We start from the raw sequence: 23,474 nt of genomic DNA, 5'->3' as shown, positions 1-23,474 counted from the left end.
CTTATATAAATACTGTGAAAGTATCGAAACACTCAATCCACAGGGAAATACACACAGCCCGTATTCAGAAACTCTGCATTTGAAACAAGCTGTCAGGATTTCTGCCCATCTGTGATGTCACAAATATACAATATATAGACCCTTGACACAATTTTAAACGTAAACATTCTAAATGTGTCCCAGTTTATTCCTGGTTGCAGTGTATGTGAATGTCATCAGCTGACAGGAAGTACACATGGACCCAAGCTGTTGCCTAGCAACGCAATGCTGTTGCAATTATGTTGCAATTCTGTCAAAATGCGCTAAAACGGAGCGTTTCAGACAGAGGGTAATTACAGGCATATTCAGGCTGACAGTATGAGGAAAATAAAGTTTTTTTTTAACATTAAAGCATGTAAACATGTTCTATTAGAAACACAAAATACAAGTATGAACCTGAAAATGAGCATAATATGGGACCTTTAAAGGTACAACATATGAGAACTTGTAAAGACTGATTGAATAAAATAAACAGATTTTGGATGTAGACGTTCCAACAAATGAAAAACTAGAGTGCAATGACTTGACAATTGACAGTGGCAGACAGTGCACAAATTCTAATTTCATTGCTATTTTTTTGTTTTTCATTAAAAGAATACTTGAACCTGCATAAGACAGGCATATACTGTAAGCTAATATTTTACATGGTGGACCACTTTGGACCTGAAGACAATAAATCAAGTCCAACACAGTAAAGTAGACTGTATAATGCCCATTAGGTATAAGTAGGCCAGTGGAAAGTAGGCCAAAGCCCAGGTGGCTAATTTTACTGGGGGGAGATGTCTCCTTACATTGTGTTGTCGGTTTGTGATAACAATAACTGCTTCTGGAGTCACACAATCAGGGAGAGAGCATAAACACTTGACCATTAAAGTGGACACACTGGTGACCTTCCAGTCTTATTACCGTTGACAAGCAGTGGAAACGCTCCCTGAGGGATTCTCTCAGCATTTTGTCATTACTATTCCCTTACAGAAAGAAGCCTGTTAGCCTCTGCTTAGTGGCAGTGAGCTAGCCGTGGTGCTGAAATGCTCCAACAAGACCAAACCTGTTTGCTGTATAAGATTCTGCCATTATGGGTGCTTTGGTGCACCTTAAAGCTTCAGTTGGCAGAATATTTTTGGCATCATTGGGCAAAAATTCCATAATAACCCTTCAGCGTATTGTAATTCAAGTGTTCCTAGAGATAACTAGACATCTACACCTCCTCATGGCTCTGTTTTCAGGCTTTAGAAAATCTAGTCCGTGACGGGAGACTTTGACCAATCACAGGTCATTTCATTGAGAGAGCGTTCCTATTGGCTGTGCTCCAGTCATGTGACTGGAACTTGGCGTTCCTCCAACAGATTTTACAATTAACATAATCTTGATTCATATTTGATCAGCGCGGCCTAGTTTGACTGTTTGGTCGGAGTTCGCGAGTGATTGACAGCCGGCTCTCATAGACGGCAGCTGGACAGCAGACCTCAGATCAGCTCTGACTGCTTGTTTTTCCTCCGGTCTGTGAAATTTTGCAGATGCCGTTAGGAGCACCGGAAGACACCGGAGGAGACAGAGGCACATGATATTTTTCAGGTTACCTGTTTCATGTACTACTGTCAGGATATAGCGACCGTTTTATAAAAATAACTTTTTTTAATCATATTTGCTCCAATCTCGCCTTCTTCAGCTTTAAGCCACGAGAGCATTAGTGAGGCTGGCCATATAGTGATCTATATTATATATACAGTATATCCATCTACAGTGTTGGGTTTAATTCTGTTTTTATCGACTAAAAAACAAATACTGTTTCTTATATTCTTCAATTAGGTTTGGGAAAAGTTGTTTGTTTGTTTATTTATAGTGGTCACAAGTCCATTTTTATTGCCTTAGCTTTTAAAAGGGAACCAATTTTGCACATCAAAGTGTGTTCCAGGTGCTACTGCATAAATGAAAAAGATTTATAAAGCCTGGAGGTCTGGAGGTGTGGAGATAGAAAGAAGTGAGTTTGCCAGACCTCTGTAGCCTGTTCCTCATCTCTTCTGCAGGCTAGAGGCTCCAGGCTACATTTTCCACTACTAAACTGAACTGTCAGCGGTCAAGTTGCATTCTGGGTAATGTACTATAGGCGCCAGGTTTGGACAAGGAAGAAGACTGAGTGGAATAAAAAAAAGAGGATATCTGGTTGGGATACATCTGCTTTTCGTTTGTTTGTTTTTTAACCGTGCATCATATGTCCGGAGTGCAGTGATAAATCAGTGAAGTACATTTTGGTGTGATCTCACTTAATTGTGAAATGATTGAGAACACCTGCTGTATCAGAGTTGATGCTGGACTGATTGTTTAGCAGTGACTCTGTACACAAGTGTGTCCACAAGACAATTCAAATTGGAGATGTGAATGGAAAAAAATCAACATTAGGATGGAGTCACTTGAACCTCATCAAAGAGCTTTCACACAGTTATTGAGTTAGTCAAGAAATGATTGAATGATTTCTGTCAGGGACTGTATGCCAATCAATCACCCGTTTGTCACGCACGCACGCATGCACGCACGCACAAAACATTGTGCAGAAAAAACAGCTTTTAGAGCCATAATGGCACACTAAGTCTGTATTAAAACCTTGTGTAGGTTGCAGCTCTTTAACCCTTTAATGGTCTTCTCAATCGTTCAGTAGAGCACATTTTGGCTCATCATATCTTGTTGAAAACATAAGTGTGGTCAGTTACAAAATGTGTTTTTGGTGTTACTGCCTAAACTAAGAAATGAATGAAAACAAAATAAATAAATAGATAAATTGCTTTTTTCAATTCAATTCAATTTATTTATAAAGCGTCAAATCATAACAGAAGTTATCTCGAGGCAGTTTTCATACAGAGCAGGTCTATAATTTACAGAGAGCCAACGTGAGCAAGCATTGGGGCGACAGAGGCAAGAACAAGCTGGGCAGAACCAGGCTTTTTCTTTTTTTTATTATTTTTATTGGTATTTTTCCATTGTAAACAGAAGATACAGCAGCATGTCCCACAAATAAAAATAACTGGGGGTATTCCTAAAGCTTCCTAGTATAAAGAGTTGCTTTGAAATTCTAAGAAAACTGTTTTCTTAGAATTTCCCCTTACAGTGAAGACTAGATCCTGGTAAAGATCAAAGTTATTCACAAAGCATCTTAGCCCTAAAGAGAGCTCCTAAGGTGACAAACTGTTAGGAGTAGGGATGAGGACTTTTAAGAGGCTTAAGAGTTTCTTAAGCAGAGGAGAAAACGGCAGGAAGACAAAGAGGTAGAAGAAAAAATTATCCAAATGCTGAATAACAGTGAGCTAATAAAATAGATGAAATACTAAAATTACCAACATAGTAAATTAATGTAAGCAAATAAGTATAACAACTACCAGCGTGTGAATAGAGGCTACTTCACAGGTAGGCGTGTGTTTTAAACATTTTGTTGGCTAATTTTAAAGTGTGGTTTACAATTCATTCAACGTTCAGTCAATGATCATTGCATAAAATAGTATTCATAATTACACCATGTCTTAATAGAGCCTAAATTCTGTGCATTCAGTGTCCTCTTTTAAAAATTCATTTTAAAATGAAATTGTCTTTTATCTATGTTGCTATTTCTTGGCTGCATTGAACTTTCTAATTTGTAATTGCACTATGTACTTTATGTTTTTATGTCTGTGTAACACTTTGTAAATTTGTTTTTAAAAAATGCTATATAATTATAGTTTATTATTATTTTAATGATTAGGCCTATTGATTTCACTGTCCGTTCTATGTCCATTACCACTAAGAGTGCATTTCTCTTTTCTTTTCTTTTCCTCATCAACCAATCACACCTTTTTAAATGAATGTCATACCTCACAACGGGGTCAGCCACTCCTCCTCACTAAGGTAAATACTTCTGTCCCTTCCTTGTTCAAAGTTGTTCTGAGAAGTTTCCTAAATCCCTCCTAAGCTCGGACTCCTTGCTAGACATTTTTAAGCTAAGTTAGGAGCGGAGAGTATTCTCAGAATGTTTGTGAATACGGCCCCTTGTATATACCGTTATCTAAGAAACTGTATGCCTAAACTAAATGCCTGAGCAGGGGTTTAAAACAGGAAGACTAATGAGCGACAAGAGAATAAATTACATGACGACGAGGACAATATTGTTTATTCTCTGCAAATGATGGAACTGCTACGCTTATGAAGTCTCCTCGGGGACTAGAATGCGTGAGAATGCAGGTATATCCCCTTAATGATGCTTCACTTTATACCCCTGCAATGACCTGCTTTCTTCTGTTATGGATCTGGTCTGGTTTTGGGATCCTGTGGGCTAAATAACTGATGAAATCCCTCCCGAGGAGGTAGAAGAAATAATGACACGTAATGTTGGCAGAGCATTTGCAGGGGTCACAGAACCCTGTCTTTTGATTCCAAAGTGATACAGCGCAGACAGTAAACCGTATTTTTGACAGTTGCAGTGAGGGATTATTATGAGGGTGGAACCAGGCGAGAGCTTCACTTCATAGTGAGACTTCTATTCAAGGTGAAAGCCTGCCCACAGAAAGATGCACCAATAGTCAGATGGGATTCAGCTTTAAAAGAAAAAAAGTCTCAAAAGTTCCCGGAGCAAAAAGAGAAAGATGGAAAGAGAAGCAGACTGTTCATTGTGTGTGTGTGTGTGTGTGTGTGTGTGTGTGTAAGAGAGAGAGAGAGAGAGAGAGAGAGAGAGAGAAAGAGCAATCAACTCCCTCTTGGCAGCTATAAATAACAGGAACGGGATATTACATCAACCTCTGCATGGGCACAGGACATATTAAGGCCAGACCAGCTCTGTCTGTGGAGTTTATAATGCCCTAGTGCACTTAGCATTATTGCTGCTTATTGCATGAAAGGTTTCAGCAGACAGAGTTTGGATGTGTTTTTAAAGTGCACGCACCAACTACCAATTTAGAAAGTGATGACAACTAAAATTCAACACAACATCCGTATCTCAAATTCAACTCGTAGAGGGTTTGCAGGTGTGGTCCTTTTGATTTCTAAATCAGTAGTTTTGAATCACATCTACCCCGCTGGCGGCCCCAAGAGGCTGTAGCGCTTATTACAGTCCAAAGTGTGGAAGACAGTGAGACAGGAAAGGTTGAGTGGAGATCAAAGTCATCAGGATTCATCCTCTGTGAACAAGAATCAAAACTGTTGGACTCACAGCTGACCAACAATCCTGAGTAAACTATCAGTGGAGCAATACAAAACACTTCATGAATTCTCAAAACTTAAACCTGCAGTAGGCAGAATGTTTTTGGCATCATTTGGCATCATTGGGCCTCCTCATGGCTCTGTTTTCAGGCTTTAAAAAATCTAGTGGGGGACTTTGACTAATTTTCTCACTTTCTCATTTTACAGCTAAACAGTACACTACAAGATGTTTCTGAAAACATTTGAGGAGAGAACTAGACATTACAGTAACAGAATATTGATTCATATTTGATCAGCGCTGCCTCAGTTTGACCGTTTGGTCGGGGTTTGCGAGTGATTGACAGCCGGCTCTCATAGACGGCAGCTGGACAGCAGACTCCAGATCAGCTCTGACTGGTTGTTTTCCTCCCTTCTCTGAAATCCTGCAGATGCCGTTAGGAGCACCGGAGGACACATGATTTTTTTCAGATTACCTGTCTCATGCATTACTGTCAGGATATAGTGAGTTAGTTTTATAAAAATAACTTTTTTTAAATCATATATGCTCCTTTTCTACCCACTGCTGCTATAAAGTATTAATACTGCAATGTTAGAAAATATTTTGTGTACAACAGTACAGTTGGTGTGGTATGCTGTACAGGTTGTAAAGCCCCCTGAGGCAAACTCGTGATATTGGACTATATAAATAAAATTGACTTGGTCGGTTGTGTGATCAGTCAGCTGTCACACACACACGCACACACACACACACACACACGCACACACGCACACGCACACACACACACACACAGACTCTGTACACACATTGTTGTTGTGTACGTTGCTAGCTGCCAACATCTGTACAGGCAGTAAGAGCTTTTTGGGGCAACTGAACATGGACTGCAAAAAGAGTTAGGAAAAGAGTGTGGTTGACGTTAACTTGACTGATTAACAAGTCACATGACTAGCAACTCACGAGACTTATGGGACGAATAACGTGAAAACATTTCACCGCTGACTTTTAGTTTCACACGGAAAACGAACAGCAGTCCCCTGGGTGAAAGTCCTGTGTTTGTCTGACCCATCCACCAGCCTTCCCATCCGCCCTAAGTGAACTATATCTCTCTCTTTATACTATGTCAGTTGCTCTGAGCGTCTAATAATGAGGCAGAGGGGTTTACATTGGATCCAGTGCGTCTTATATAGAGATTTGCGAGTGAGGACGGGTTGCGAATGCTGGGTTTTACTTTCATTTGTTTCATGTGTCCGCTTGTTTTACGCTATGTGAAATATTCAAACTCCAGAGACACCATGCAGGTTTTATGGATGCACCACTCCATTAAACAGAAATATTCTTGTGCATCATTTAATACACTTCCTCATAGCCCAAAGTGACATACAGTATGACATGCTACTGTAATAAAAGATGCACAATGCACATTCACACCCCAGTATGTCCCAATTATCATATCCACGTGTCTACAATTTATCAGCCGTTTCATTGGTTCAGCTTACTTTATAATCACAGCATCTAACACAGTTGCAAAGAACCCTTACATGGCCTCTTTCACACATTCACGTGTGTGTGTGTGTGTGTGTGTGTGTGTATACACACTCCACCCACATTCCCTCAGTGTGGATTAGGACTTCTTCCAGCCAACATGCATTATACAAAAACAAGAGGGGACACTTCTTCTGCTGCCCACACTTTAACAAGAAAAGAGAGAGAAGCTCCGTCCTGCCTTCTCCTTTCTTTCTTATCCTCTCTGCCAGATTCAAATAAAGAAACAACATATTTACCATCCATTTATAGAAGGAGAATGAGAGAGGAAAGAGATGGCCAAGCAAACACTACAACGCATTTTATTTTCACTTCGCTGCCATTTTTGTTGGATTAAAATAACTCAAACTAGAAGCTGGTTTAAAAAAAAAAAATAGAAACAGTAAAAATCGAATCTTTCTATACCGAAAATCTCACTCATATATGGCCATATATATAATTTACCTACAGTATATATTACATGGTATAATATATTTAAATAACATCTTTTATTTGATGAAAGTATTTGTCCATATATGTAAAAAGAAATATAGTATATACTCCATTTCATGTGTTCATATTTGGCCAAATTTCAGATTGTAAACGTCTAGTTTGTTATTTGATATGCACGTACGTATATGGCCATGTAAAAGATTGGTAAACATAAGACCACTATTTAATATATATGTTCATACATGGCCATATATCAAATTCACAAACAGCAAGAAAAGAAACAATAAATGAATGCTATTTCAGGAGAAGTAGTTCCTCCATGTCTACATGTGTACTGTGCCACTCAGTGGGTCCAGCGAGGAGCCATTTGTTTCTCTTGGCTCTGCAGTTGACTCGGTCCCGCTGGATGAAAGAGCAGGACCCTGGTGTGGAGTTACCAAACCATCTGAAGCTGCCAGATGGCATAGTGGCACGGAGGAAGCCGAGGCCTGCTGCTTCGCTCTGCGGGGGCCCGACAACCATCACAGCGTGGTGCGTGAGTGTGTGTTAGTGTGGCGTCGATACAGAAGATTAGCTGCAGCAGAATCTCTTGAAACCTTCTAATGTGCACGCAAACATCCAATAACTTGTCCTGCGCATGCTCACATGCATGGATGCTTTCTCTTTGAAGCCCTGTTCTCAATCTTGCAAATGCTTCTGCTGCTGAGTGTACACACACACACACACACACACACACACACAACATTTACATTCACAATTGGATGGAAACTGTGACTATAGTGTTAGTGTTGTCTCTATAAACACCTTCATGATCTGGTTCTGTTTGGGTTGATCACATTTTTGATTGGGTCTGATTGTCTTCTGGTCCATTTTAGACGGGAAATATAAGAAAATGTACGCACATCCCAAAATGTTGGACCAGTAAAGACCTTTGGTAAAGAGATATGCTAATAAGTATTTATTCATTTGTAAATTTAACAGTCTGTGGATGTATACAAGGTGTCGTATACTCCAGTTGCAACCCAGTCGCCACAACATTTTTTTTGGCATTGTACGTTTCTGCAAATCAAAGGATACGTTGAATGCATCTAATGTATCTAAACTAAAAATACATTCCATAAATACTTTCATATCCTTGTATCACGCTTGCAGACACCCACAATGCCTCCTGGTCAGTGTTGTGAAACAGTTGCTTAGGTTTAGGCATTGTGTCTGTACAGGTGAGAGGTGAAGGGAAAGGAAAAGCGAGGGAGAATAAAACAGAGAGAGCATCATCTAGCAGGGGGATGAACCTAAGAGCAGCAGGGTTATCAAAGAGGAGAGGATTTAAAAGATCTATCAGATTCCTCAGGGAAGGGATTGTGTAAAGCCAGAGATCACTTTCACAGAAAGAGAGGCTCGTGGACAGAGCTACGAGAGGAGGAAGCAGGCGTGGAACGAGAGAGGAAAGAGATGTCGGCATAAACAACTTCCAAAATTCAACAGATATTTCTTTGAAGTTTATCTGCTTCAATCGACTATCTGTTTTAACTCCCTCTTACTTTTTATTTTTAGAGCTTTTCCCCTTCCATCTCACGCCTGCAAAAAGCTGTCATCACTGTATTCAAATTAACTGTACTCCGAGAGATGAAACGATTAAACAGAAGTCAACAGTGCTCATCTCAGTGGCCAATTATATCTGTAGTCCAAACATACTGAATAAATCATTAAGTTGTTCTCAGAGAGAAAGGGAGAGCATTCACTGTTGGCTCCATTCAGCTTTCCCATTTCAAACAGAAACATGGCTAATGCCCAAAGGCAGTTCAGTCCTACTCTTGACTGCCTCATTACAATGACACACCAAAGAGGAATGGACTAAATAACAGTTCCATTCATATTTTTAGCTTCACAAATTATGTCTTTTCTGCAATTTGCAGCACAGTAGTGGGATTTTTAATGCCTGCATACCAATAAGCACCACATTTCATACAACCCACTGTGACTGCATATCCATTGAACCCTGGGAGTTGGCCTCATTGTGCACTGCCGTAAAACCTCCATGAGAACAGGATGATACAAAATGTAATTTATGTGCCTATTCAATCTTGTGAAGGTCTCCAAAAAGTATAAAATGCGAGTCTGCTTCAAAAATAATCCAAGGCCGACTTTGTGCAAAATGAAAATGCCTTTATTTCACATGGCATTGTGTATTTAAAATGAACAAAACGTTGCAACTGACATAAATTGGAGTTTAGCTGCCTGAATACATGAAAGCTGGTGGGCTGATATGATATTATGATCATCTGAGGTTTAACACTGATGTATATAGACACAAAACAACTAAACATGCCATCTTTTAGTAAAAAAAATGTCTGAAGATGTCTCAAGACCTAAAGATATCATGAAAATACCTAAAGACACTAGTTTTAGATCTACAGATGTCTCTTTAAAACATTATTTTTTGGGCATTTTTTGCATATAAATTGCAACAAAAGTCCCCAGCTGGATTTGAACTAGGGTTATTACAACTGGTGGTCTGAGGTGCTTACCACATAATGCCAACGTTTTACCACCCAACCACCATGACACCCCAGATCTATTTAGGGAAACAAATATTTAGAGGTGGAAATAAGTCATCTAAGGACCCCAAAGATGTCATTAATAAAAACCCAAAGATGTGTTCTAAAGTCCTAAACGCATCATCTAAAAGTCATCTAAAGACCCATACACATCGTCTAAAGACCTATAGGCTTCAGTTGAAAAGTCAGAAAGTCAAAAAATGACATCCTAATGTCTTTTCCAAACCACTTTTTCCTTGACCTCGATGGAAAACGACATGAGTTCAAGGAAAGTTGTGAAGGATAATTCATAGGGACTTAGGAAAAGACAACCGTGGCGTTCAGAGAATCCGACTGCACTTACACTGGGCTCCGTAATCATGAAGCGACGGTGCATGCTCGCCCCGTGGATTCTTAAATAGCTCTTTCAGTGACAGGCTGCTTCACCCGCGGTGTCTGGAAGAGAGATACCACTGGTCCTCCTGCTGCTGGAACACTTTACATCAACATATATTAAAGGATTATCTGACCTAATGTGGACAACCGGTGAAAAATATCACACCTAGGTTGGAGCTGAAATAAAAAAGGAATAACCTACAGGCTACCACAAAAGTTTATATGATAAATATTGAGTTATTTTTTGAGTTATAATGAAGGAGTAGAACCATTAAATGTATACTTCTTCCTACTCACTTTCGGACATAATATTTATTTATGTTGATTATTTGTTTGCTATATGTTTACTGTTCATTTTATTGTCATTCTTGTTTTGTTTGTTACTTATTTCTTACTTGTTCTAAATAAATAAATAGAAATAAAGTGAAATGAAATGGTTGTCACTGTCCGCTCATATTTATCAACATGAATCCCAATTAGCATATGACTGTATGAAGATAATATGCAAGATATCATTTGTTTTCATGAACGGCCGAATGGTGCGTCGCTTTAAAGTTGCAGCCGCAAGGAAGTGTGGGATGTTATTATCTCCTTTCCTTTCATAAAGGAAATATCCTATGCTAAAGGAGATAATAATAACTGAGCAAAGACTTTTCGTCCCGCAGCCCCAGGGACATCATCTTTAGAGCTATAGGTGTCTACAGGCCCGAAGAAGCTAAAGATGTCTATAGGTCTACTGAAAGATATCATCTAAGGACCTAAAGACATCAAATATTCATACAGTACATCAATAAGGCAGATGTTTAAGGTCCAGAGGTTGAGATGAAATAGAGATCATCTAAAGGCCTAAAGATCTAAAGTAGACATCTAAATATGTTTAACACCTAAATCCGACATCTTTAGGACCTCATTTGCACGTGGCATTAATATGCACTCTGTTTATGGATAATGGATTAGGAAAAACACATGTTCATGCCGGGTGTAAATGCATGCAGAACACATTGTGGTGTGGAGGTGGTTTGGCTCACATTGTGATTGGATTTCACTCAGATGTAAATACAGACATGTTGGCAAGTAGATAGGTCACCTGACTCTGCCTCTTCCTGTTAGCTCAAGCAGGGCCAGCGCAAGCTGCAGGTAGCAGCAGCAGTAGCTGGCCAGTTTGTCCTCCATCCACATCTTATTCATTCGTTTACTGAGATCCAATCACAATGCAGGCAGAATTGAGATAACAAGAGTACCTATTAATAACCAGCATAAAGCATCCAGATACAGATCACATGTAAATTGGAGGTGGAAATGGAGCCTATAGTCTCTATAGGTGTATCTAGAGGCCTAAAGTTATCATCTAAAACTAAGATGAACTGAAGATCTCTTATAAATTCACAGATGTCTGAATAACCTGAAGACGCCACATCCAGTCATAAAGTCATCTGCACTTCATCTTAGGGTCTAAAAGCTGATGTCTCAATATAAAGCTTAAATGATGGTCCATGCAGAGTGAATGTTTAATCCACGTTACAGCTAAATTCAGATTTTCGGTCTACCATTGCAAGCCAGACAAAAACTGTAGCCTCAGTGTAGTGGCTCAGCAAGCCTCCCTGCCTCAGTGCTGTGAGATGAGCTAAACCACTGGAACTAACGCTGGGTCCATTAGCACCTGACTCACTAAGAGCTGTGGATTGGTGTCACATAATCACCGCCAGAGGACGAGGCCAAATGGCTGGCTGAGTGTGGATGTTATCATTATTTTCTGTAATGCAGGTGAATTGAATTCACACATTTAGTCTTATTTTTTTTCTCTCCCGTAAAGAGGGCAAAACAATCTCCCGAGGCCAGAGGGTCACTTTGTCTGTTGAAGCAACATTTATCACTGTCACACAGCAACACATAATCCAAGCATTGAAGAATAGTTTCTCTGTCAGAGAGTAACAGGAAGCCAAAACATGCTCAGCAGCTGACAAGACCTCCACTGTCTATGAATAGGGACGCAGCAGAAACACTTCCTTTATAGTCAATCTCCTCAAACCTTTGACAGCTGTAGCACATTGATGTAATGCAGCTGATTTTTATTGCTGCTCAGCTGGGAAGATACTGTTTACAAGGCTCTACAGAGGATGCATTATCATAAATATGCACCCACTCCCTTTTTTTATCACACCTCATTTAGCTTTAGACTCAGTCACCATGATGCCTCAGATCTGTAAAAACATCAGACCTATAGCTGTCATCTTGAAGTCTGCAGTTTTCTAAATGCCAAAAGACATCATATAAGGAACTAACTGCATCAGCTAAAAACCCAGAGGCCTAAAGACGTCTTAAGACGTAATCTGGGGACCTAACCCATCCCACCAACACCATCATCAAATTTGCGGATGCCACCCCTATGGTCAGACTCATCTGACACTGAAAACCACCAAAACAAAAGAACTCATCACTGACTTCAGGAAGCCCAGAGAGGACCAGCCCCCCCCCTGCATGGAGAGGGTTCCCACGTTCAAATTCCTGGGAACCCACATCTCAGGGGAAACTCTCCTGGTCTGCAAAAACCACTGCGGTGGTTAAGAAAGGCTTACTTACTTCCTGAGAGTGCTCGGGGAAAAACAGGCTCGGAGAAAAAGCTGCTTGTGGCCTTCTACCGCTCCTCTATTGAGAGTGCACTGGTGTACTACGTGTCAGTGTGGTATGCCGGCTGCAGACAGGAGAGCTTTTCAGGAGGACATCAACACCCCACAGAAAATCATTGGCTGCCCTCTGAACCTCACTGGAAGACTTCTCCAGCTCCCGCTGCCTCTACAGAACCAAAAACATCCTAAAGGACTCTTCTCATCCTGGCCACCACCAGTTTGATCTGTTGGCCTCTGACTTGCGCTATCGAACACCATCAAACACGGACCACCAGACTTAAAATCCCTATCCCCTGGCCTTGCACACTTAATTTCAACAAGCTTTGAATGACCCTTCGTGTGCAATTTCCTTTTTAGAGGGCAAACCTACGGGACCTTGTGCTATAATTACATTCATACTAGTGCAATATTACATTTATTATTCATACTAGGGCAATAAGTACATTCATCCTAGTGCAATAATTACATTCATACTTGTGCAGTGATTGCTCTTATTCTAGTGCAAAATAAAATTGTATTTATTTATTTATTTATTTTAGTTACTATTTTTAGAACCTCTGTTTGTTGGCTGTTGCTGAAGTTGTTTTGTTTTTGCAGTGTTTTTCCTGTTGTTATTCTGTGTCTTTTAATTGCACTGATCGGGAGTAGCGCTTTTAATTCCGTTGTATTCTGTACAATGACAGTAAAGACCTCCAATTGGATTTGTATTCTTTTTATTCTAAAGACGTTGTTTCTGCAGCCCTGGATGTGATGATGTAAAGACGTCATCTAAAGATCATCAGGTCATTTTAGGCTATAAAAGACATCCAAACACAGAAACCCAACGTCTTTAGGTCTAGGTCTACAGATAACCAGAGATCAAACGGAACAGTATTTAGCATACTGCTCAGCTGGTAAGCGATAACTGGTATAAGACTGGTGACAGAATGCTAAAAGAAACTACAGAAGAGTGTTAATATACCCCACAGTCTGACTTTTCCTTCTCATTACTTCTCATTTACTACAAACTTTAAAAGTCCAGAGAACCTCAGCAGTCCGAAATGTTTAATTCAGCTTGTTTCTAAACAAAGTATAGCCTTTTTTCTTCTCATTACTTCTCATTTACTACACACTTTAAAAGTCCAGACAGCCTTAGCAGTCAAAAATATTTATTTCAGCTTGTTCTTAAATTAAATACAGCTCAGTATAAATTCACATCTCTGACATATACAACAATGCAATAACCGTGCGGACGTGAACAAGAGCCTGTTAGAGAGGAGAGAGCTGCAGCGCTGAGTCTGTTGAGTGTGTGTGTGAGGCGCTGGGAACAGTCAGTCATCTGTGAAAAGTGTCTCTGTGTGCTCTGATAGCTTCCATACACTCACAGGGCTGATGACGTGCTTTGGCAATTTCAATTCACCAATGCATCAATCAATTTGCAATTCTTTACTGGCAATCGTTGCTTTCTGCTGCCTTAAAGCATCGGAGGCAGTTCCTCCCTAATGGCAAAATAAATGTTTTGACATTAGCTTTCATAGGAGCCTCTAGATGTTTGGAAAGTGGAGGCTAGGAATTGTTTTTTAATGAAGAAATCAAAATGAGCACACCCACTATTTGACACTTCTTTGTTTCTGTTGCAGCTGCATCTCTAAAAAAAAGAAAAGACACTGAAACATCCCATTATTTCTCATTCAGTGATGTCCTGCACACACACACACACACTCAAGTGTGTGTACACCCTAATGCTCTGGCTCTTCACAAACAAATACACATTTCAAATAATTTCAGACACCCTCGAAACACGAGACTGATTTTCCCACATACATGGCTACCGACCATGAAAAAGCTCTCATTCCCTTCCCGTTGAAGCGCCGCTTCAGATTAAGCGAGCGTGGGCAGCACTTACGAAGCCTCCTATCAGCTAGATAAGGTGCTCTCGGTGTCTCACCCCCACATCATCAGCGCAACACTCATTAAATCTATTAGCATAACAACCAATAGCCAGTGGTTATGACTCCCCTGCATGCACAAATACCAAGACTAGAGCCTCATCACATTCTCACACTCAGCTGTTACTGTAAGCAGCAGTTCATCAAGGCTTTTCACACCACCAAGATGTGTTTCTGAATGAGTGAAACGTGCATTTGCTGCAGTTTGTACATGTATTCGCCTATAGCATGTACAAATTTACAACAAAAAAACATAATCAACTTCCAATATTGCAATAAATTGTAGGGTTGAAGAGTGCAAAGACTCAAGTAAAATGTTCCGGATGAAGAGTTTTGTTCCAAAATACATCTATACATAAATACATACAAGATGAACTCTAATCATTTCAACTTGTGCCTGCTGGGTGTCTGATCAGGCTTCCTGCAGTGCAGCGGCTTTACAGCTGAGCAAAGCTACAGGGTTTAAGTGCAAATTATACAAGACTGTGATGTTCAAAACTTTAATTTGAAGTAACTCCTCTGAGATTTTGGAGGAAATTTCTCATCCGTGAAAGAGATTTAATCTCAACAGAAGCGCTCGATTCTGCTTGTTTTGAGTGGTTCTGCTCTTGTGTGGCTATGTACAGTAATATCAACCTGATCTCATGGGTTAACGTTGTGAAGCGGCTTTTCCGCGCATCATTTAACATTTAATAGGTTTTAGGTGACAAAAATACATACGGAAAACAACAGTATGAAAAACACGTCTCGAACGTCAATAACTCAAAATAACTCGACAATAACTTTGGGACACAAACACAGGTCTCACTGGTTGAAAGTCCTGTGTTTGTTGGACCCATCCACCTCCCCTCCTGCCCACCATAAACAGTCACTAGCTCTGAGCGTAGCACATTCACAGGGATGCGTTTACGTTGCAGCCAGTACAGACTACATGGCGTGAAATGACACGCCAAAAGCAAGAACAGAGTTGTTGTTGCACGCAAAATGACTTCGAAATTGACATGTCATTCATACGACTATTGGTGAGAGTCGGTAATATGTGGCAAAACCATCCATCAGTTTCACTTTATCCACATATCACCCTCAAATGAACAACTCTTCCAAACTAAACAAAATAATATATTTTGTCACTGCATTCCAAAATGACCCTCGTAAGCATTTTCTGGTGCCTTTTTTTTCTTGGTTTTATTAGGTTTAGGCACAAAACTACTTTGTATGGTTTAGAAAAAGATCATGGAATTGGGTTTTAAAAAAATGACTTGGTTCAGGTCACAAAAGATATTGGTTTGTCAAGGTTAGGGGGCCTTCATTGTCATGGCAGGGTTTCCCCCCCAGGTACCCAGATCCTGACATGTCTTGTCTCACACTACATATAAATATGCCTTTTGCTCCTCTGTTTTTTTTCCCATGGTTAACACCATAACCCACTGTGGAAAACTTTCAAAAAGTACAGAGGTTAAGGTTGAGGCTGTATGCTTGAGACAAACTCGTTCATATACTTCATTCAAGTGTTATCCAACCTTTTCTAAAGATGAAAGTGTTTACATCTGGTCTGAATGGCTCTCAGCAAACGGCTATGATGGCTCACATATTTGGACAGTTTCTTCAAGGGCGCTTTGTTACACACAGCGAAGAGTGAAAAAGCTGCATAGTTTGCTTTCTCAACTCTGTTCCGACTCTTTCATGACTGCTGGAGACAATCAACTACCATTCTCGCCACTGCATGCCTGATGATGAAATGATGCATTTCATTTGTTTACGATTTTATCTTATATACACAGCAATACAATATTTTTAGTGTTTGTAGTTGGTTAGAGGGATAGAAGAGCGAGGGAGGGAGGGAGGGTAACGGCCTGTCAGATCTCCATTCTGCCCTCCTTCTAAGCTCTTTGTGAATTTAATGCAGCCAAATTCACGAAATAGAGCAGTTGTTCTCCTATTTTTCTGTTTCTGTTGGAACAAGGAATGAGTATGAAATTTGATCGCTTCATAAATACTATGTTGACCAGCAGTTATTACCAAGCTGCTGAGCTGCAGATAAAATCATTATTTTATGATGACAAAATCGTCAAACAAATTTGAAAAGATCCCGGTTGATGACAGCAGCTCTGCTTGTAAAATAGGAATAATGTTGGTAAAATAACTGGTAATACACCATATTATAAATGTGGCTGCTGAAGAACAGACGCTCCACTTCTGATACATTCCCAGAGAGCATTGAGACCGAGACAGGCCTGAATGTGCAGCCGGATGCTGCGTACATTCAGCACAACACAGTTCAACCTCTGCTCAAGACAGACCTGAGTCAGAATTCACAACTTCATAATTAAGCTTTAATTATTTAATGCTTTTCAACAAACCACTGATGCTGCTATTTTTTTTTTAAGTCTCCAAATGAATCCTGTTCACAAACACTCAAATAAGCACTTAACTGGTACCTGAGGGACGGCTGTTTGCCATCCTGTAATCCTCCCAATATTGACACCGTTTCCACACCTTAACAGCAGCAGCTCCTTTCTACTCCTGAGCTTTCCTTGTTCTCTCGCTGTAACTCTTAGATGACACCTTTCTTTGTCAACGTCTGTGGTCAAAGACAGAGAAGAAGCAAGGCGTTCGAACGCTGCCCTGGTGTCCATCCCGACCTGCCACAAGTCCCTACTGAAAGGACAAGTTTTAATAATAGCTCTGTGTTGTTGTTGCTCTGTTATCATCCCCTTCAGCAGGGGCCGCGCCCGAGGCCATGAAAGACGTTTCATATTCTGCCGGGGCATTCTTCACACATAGCTGCTAAATGAAACAACAGTGTGTGTATAGAGGCTTAAAGAGCTATTTCACCCCGGAAACTACTCAGCCCTGCCTGCTCAGCGAGGTGAGACCCATCTGCTGCCACCTAGATTAACTTTCTTTCTCATTCTACCTGCAGAGTCTAACCCTCAGATGTGATATTTAATACAATTTGGCCCCGGTTTTTGTAATGGATCAGAGATTTAGATGATGATGTCAAAGATAGAGCTATCACTGTGTACTCATGTGGACCTGTGTTGTTGTTTTTTTTTCAAATGCTTGTGAATGGCTGTATTAGTGCAAGTGAAGTTCTGAGTTTTGAAGTTGTGGGTGCAAACCCACTGGACTTCAGCTGATGACGGATTAGCAGGACAGAGCAAGTAGGAGGTGACAAGAAGCTGTAGCCAATGTCCCTGGAAGCTTGAGTGATGAAGAACGCACATTGTTCAGTGAATGTTTGGGTACGTGTTGTTGCGACCTCACTGTTCCCAACTGTGACCGTGAAGAAGGAAAGAAAGGCCAAAGTAACAGTTATTGACTTAATCAAGCGCTGCCTTGCTTTTCTTCTTTTTTTTGTTTTAGGGGTCCATCAAACTCTCAGCGCCTTTTACAAACCTGGACACACCAGAAAGGTGCGCATCCTTGTGAAATACACGGTGCTAGACATTTGTGTACAAAGTGACTACTCACAGGTCTGGTTGGCAACTATTGTAGCTGGCGAGTTAAAGGCAGTGTTGACGATGTTCTCCAGTATTCACTATTTGTTATATTGGTTGAAATGTTTTTTACACCCCGACAGCGATCCATTACTGATGAGCTCTGAAAAAGGACCGGAGAACAGTAGCCATCTGTAGCTGCTGTAATCCTGTAAAAACGTCTACCAATCACTGCCTCGCGGTCCGCTTGGAAAGAACCAATCAGATGCCTCCCTGCTGTACCATTGCAATACGTTCTCACTCCCAAGTGCCAGTTTTGCACAGATTCAGCTCGTTGCAATGGATGCACTGTTTTTTTCAAAATAAACTTCCGTGTTCACAGGAAACAACTTGGTTAGGTTTAGGCAACAAAACTACATGGTTAGGTTTAGGAAAAAATTGTGGTTTGGGTTCAAATATGTATGTTTGTTACATAGATAAGAAGAAACAAATCGCCGGCACTCACAGATAAAGAGTCCTTTTTAGTTTATTTTGGGCAAACAAACAAACGTCATCAGCGTGATCACTCAAGACATAATGCCAGTTTTAAATATTTCAGGTGAGGCACAGACACTGTTCAGGAAAGGGACGACATGATTACGTAATAGGAATCATCTGTGGATGAACCACCAGGACATGTCATGCGTGGATGCATCTGTGGATGCCCAAAATAAACTAAAAAAGACTCTTTATCGTGTGCCGGTGATTTGTTTCTTCTGTTCTTACCACTACCTGGCACCCGATACTGTTCAAGATTTGGAGACGTACTCGCTGCTATTTTCTATTTCGTTACATAGATAAGTATGCTACATATGTGACATAATAAGGTACGTTACATAACATTAAGTAAGTTAGGTACGATACGTAACTTGGTTTCATCATAACTTAGCTCTTTGCACTACGTCACCTGACTTTATCCTTTACTCCCGCCATAACTACGGCCACAAGGAGCGTCATAGTTTGAAGTGTATAGGGCCACTGACCAAGCTTCCGTATTTGATGACTTGGGAGTGAGATCGAGCTGATCACGGGCTCTTCTCTCATAGCTACAGTGAATAAACCATGCCTGTACGTAGGAGTAGTGCACTGTGGCAGAGCAGGGTTACATAAACATAGACTTGATGCAAAAGATTAGTGATATGCTTTTAAAATAAACTGATTTTGGCTAGAGACTTCACTGTTTTGATTGCTGGTGCGACCGGGCCATAATGATTTGTATGTTGATTGGTCCATCTGTCTGTCCAACTGTTCGGAGCAAAATATCTGGACAACTTCTGGCCAGATTACCAAGAAATTTGGCACGGTTGCTCATGCTTCCCATACGAACCCTTTTCATACTGAACACTCACATGCATGACAAGATGCCAACTTTGAAAACAGGTAATTTAATAAGCAGATAAGCAGACTGCCATCACAGCATATTCCTGCTCCCGAGAATATATAATAATAATAATTATATATATATATATATATCTATACATAGACATAAACTGATTTTTTTTCTCTGTAATCTTTCTGTACACTACACTACTACACGACAAAGATCCATCTGAGCAACAGTTCAATACGAATAGCAGAAATCAGCAGTCATTTGGTAAAGAAACTGGAAGCTTAAAACCAAAATGTGTGCAGACGTAAATAGGAACGTGTTCCTGCTTCAGTGTCAAGCTCACAGTAATGCAGCCCTATAACAAGCTGGAATCAACAGCTGCAATGTATTGCTTTAGAAAAGCTCTTCTTCAAACTTCACAATCATAACTGATGGAACTGATGGCCAAAAACCACAAAAATAAGACTGCAATAAACCGGAATTACCCTTTAATGACACACTGACCTTTTTCCTTTAGCATCACCCTAAGGCTGAGGCTAACATGTTTAACTCCAGTGATGACAAAGCTCTAAGAATAAATTAATGATCAGTCTGTGACAAGGTTTTCTGTTTGAAATATTCATAATGTGAGGTATCAAGAGTATTGCAGCAGATTGTAGAAATACACTTTCAGGCAGTTAGACTTTGGGCCATGGATTTAAGTCCAAATTAATTAAGAGTATTTACAAAAATATCTCTTTTCAACAACGTCAATCCCTGAATATCAGTATTGGTCCTGAAACATGTGAGTAGAAGTGTAAGTGTGTGAGTATATTGCGATAGCATCTCTACCTTTTCAAATGTAAGGAAAAAGACATCACACTGAGACACAAGTTCGTCAATAAAACACTGCATTGCTTCTCTTGTGGGGGCTGCCTGCCGGCACTTCTGCTTTCTGACCCAAGAACTAATGTGACATTTTCACAATGGCAATACGCACAAAACACACAAAAAGACACACAAACACGTAACAGTAATTTTGAATGGAAGTTGCTTATGGTTGATACTCTGTGCCATAAATCTTTATCATTTTATGTGCAAAGATTCCTGACAGACCGTCATAATTGCATGCTGATAATTAGCACCAGTCCAGCTTAAAGGTTTCCCATATAGACAACCAGTTAAATATGTCATTAAACAAAATGCTGGTATTGATCATCCCCAAGGTGAACCACAATGACTCTGCCACTTTCCTTTCTTAATGACAGGACAATACCAATAAAATGAAACAGTGCTCTTCCGGTGGTTCACACACACATTTTTCAATGCACCTTATTCTAAGATGTCATTGTGGAGCTCAAAGCACATGTATTCATGAATATATATTATTAAAATTAATTACATATATTATTGGTGGGAATGGTGGTGGATGGGTCAAACAAACAGAGGACTTTCACCCAGGAGACCACTGTTTCATAGATAGATAGATAGATACCGTAGATAGATAGATAGATAGTAACTTTATTGATCCCGAGGGAAATTCAAGTTTCCAGCATCTCAGTTTTATAGTGCAAACATATTAGTAAAAAAGCACAAGTAGTACAAAGTATAAAAAAAATATACCGGATATAAAAATACCAGGAGATGAAGAAAACTGTTAAAAATGTATATAGTGCAGGGTAACAGCTGAGATACAGGACTATTAAAAATGTGAATATAGTGCAAAAAGTGATATAGAGACTAAGGGATTAAGAAATGTCAAATATGGAATATAATGCAGGATAAGAACTGAGGTAAAGAGTTTTTTTAAAAAAACAGACTAAAGTGCAGAATAAAGCTATTCATTGTTTGTAGAATACAGTAAAACAAGTCTATAAAGGTGCAGAGTAGAGCTGGTTGTGGTGTGCAGAATTAAAAAGTAGAAGTGCAATGTGTGCATTACCTGTCCTGCAGACCATCCTTCTTTTGTCCTTTGTCCCCCTCCTCCCCAGAGAGGTGTTGTACTGTTTTCGCTGTTTGTATGCGATACCAAACGCAAACGTTGACTTTACGTAAAGTTGTTACTCTTGTTACGTAACGTTCTGTAAGTAAGTCCGCTAAGGACGGTTGTCATATTTGCCAACCCTCCTGATTTTCCCGGTAGACTCACGTTTTTCATTGCCGTCTCCCGGCTTCCACCCGGGGTCACAATTCTCCCGCATTTCTCCAAATGTATTGAAATTTTTCACCATTTTTTTTTTCTTTTTCATTATCTTAAACAGTTTTTTGGCGCTGTACAGCCTGTATTAGCCGTATGCACTACTGTTTCCACCCAGACAGCAATAGAGCTACACCAAATGTCTTTTCGTACACCACAGCATCACAGCAAAGCCGGCATGGTGCAAGCCGTTGGAAATAACTGGTTTCAGAGCGCAGTGGTGTCGTTGTCGCATTGTGTCTGAAAGGGCTTCCGGTGAGAGGAGGAGAGGGAAATGGAGAGTACTAAGAGAAAGAAATACTCAATTAGGGGCAAAAAATGAATGAATGAATGAATAAAAACTGCTGAACATTAGCCTAGTTTATACCACACAAGCTCACGCCAGAGAGGCAAATTATTTGTTTTTCTTTCCTGAGAATTAAAAGAAGAATTAAAACTAGGCCTATTCAACAAAAAAAGTCTGTTGCAGTGTACATATTATTCTGTTATTTTTATTCTTTAAAAGTCACCAGAATGCAGGAAACAAATTTTTCTCCCTATTTTTAAGGGCTCAAGTATGGCGGTTGTTATTCATTTATGCTAGTAACATCATTACATTACATGTTTACGTTATTTTTGAACACAAACCATGACCTTTGTTCTAACCTTATTGTCGCCTAAACCTAATCAACTGTTTCACAACGTTAACCATGTGGCATTGTGCATTTCTACAAGTATGATACAAGGCTGATATGAAACAAATTCATGAAACGTATTTTGGGTTCAGAAATGTTGACATTCAACGTATCTGTTGTTTGCAGAAATGTATAATGCCATAATTTTTTTCTGGCAACTAGGTTGAAAATAACAACTCTTAAATCTTATTTTTTCATTAAACGTTCGAAAAACGTTAACTTCACTGCGCCTAACAACCACTACCACAGCTTCAGAGATACGGATCTGTCAAATGCTTTTGATGTAAATTTGATTTTCTTCCAGTCATATCCTCATAATAATAATAATAATCCTGTGATTACAGCTGTAAGCAAAACCTTATTTCTATCCCAGTCTGAAAGCATGTATCCTTACTGGCCGGTTCATATTTCATGAGGATGCATTTCAGACGGATGCACAAAGTGTTTCTTTCAGTAATTTGGACCTCGCATCAGGAAAGGGCCTCTTAACGTTAGTGACCCAAACTAAAAGCCTCCTCTCATCTGCTGAGAGAGGGAGAGAGGAGGGATGAGACAGAGCTACACACAACTTTCTTTTATTCTCAATACAAAAGCAGGAAATGATGGAGCTGATTGGGTCTATCTTTTTGTCATCTACCTCAGATACAGTATGACTGGGATTCTTCAGAAATGACAATAGTGGTGTCAGTCCATCCTTGATCGGTCCACCTTTCTGTCCATCTATCTACATGTTCTTTCAAAATAAGCAACAAAATATGTAATTTCCAAATGCTTATACCAGCTACCCCTATTTGGACTTACAGTCATATATTTACTTTGTCAGCAGCAAACCTGTCTGTGAATGACATTCACAACTAATCAGTTGGACAACGTGTGGCTAATTTACCCTATATCTAATGTCCATAATATAATGACCCATACTAACTCAACTCCAAATCCACTTGTGAAAAAGTGGAAGGGTAGGAATGGTGTTCCATAAATATTAACCCCACGTATTTCTAATGTCAAATATGACACATGTATGGATTTATTACAGAAGTGTTTTTTTCTAATTTGAAATATAATTTCAGCCAAGTACCCACTAAACAGTGCAAAACCCTTTTGGTAAAAAAAAAACAAATTTTATTTTCTAGGCAACATTACATGCATACATTAC

The 23,474-nt window shown here is 39.8% G+C and overlaps 1 protein-coding gene across 4 annotated transcripts in view; it reads right to left on the bottom strand.

The window, feature by feature from the left end:
- Positions 1–23,474, bottom strand: part of plch2a (phospholipase C, eta 2a) — a 214,371-nt gene that overhangs the window by 73,021 nt on the left and 117,876 nt on the right. The gene's annotated exons all lie outside the window — the stretch shown is intronic.

This window comes from Sebastes umbrosus, chromosome 6 (assembly GCF_015220745.1).
Source record: "Sebastes umbrosus isolate fSebUmb1 chromosome 6, fSebUmb1.pri, whole genome shotgun sequence".
Classification (NCBI taxonomy): Eukaryota; Metazoa; Chordata; class Actinopteri; order Perciformes; family Sebastidae; genus Sebastes; species Sebastes umbrosus.
This window is presented reverse-complemented; position numbering and strand designations above follow the sequence as displayed.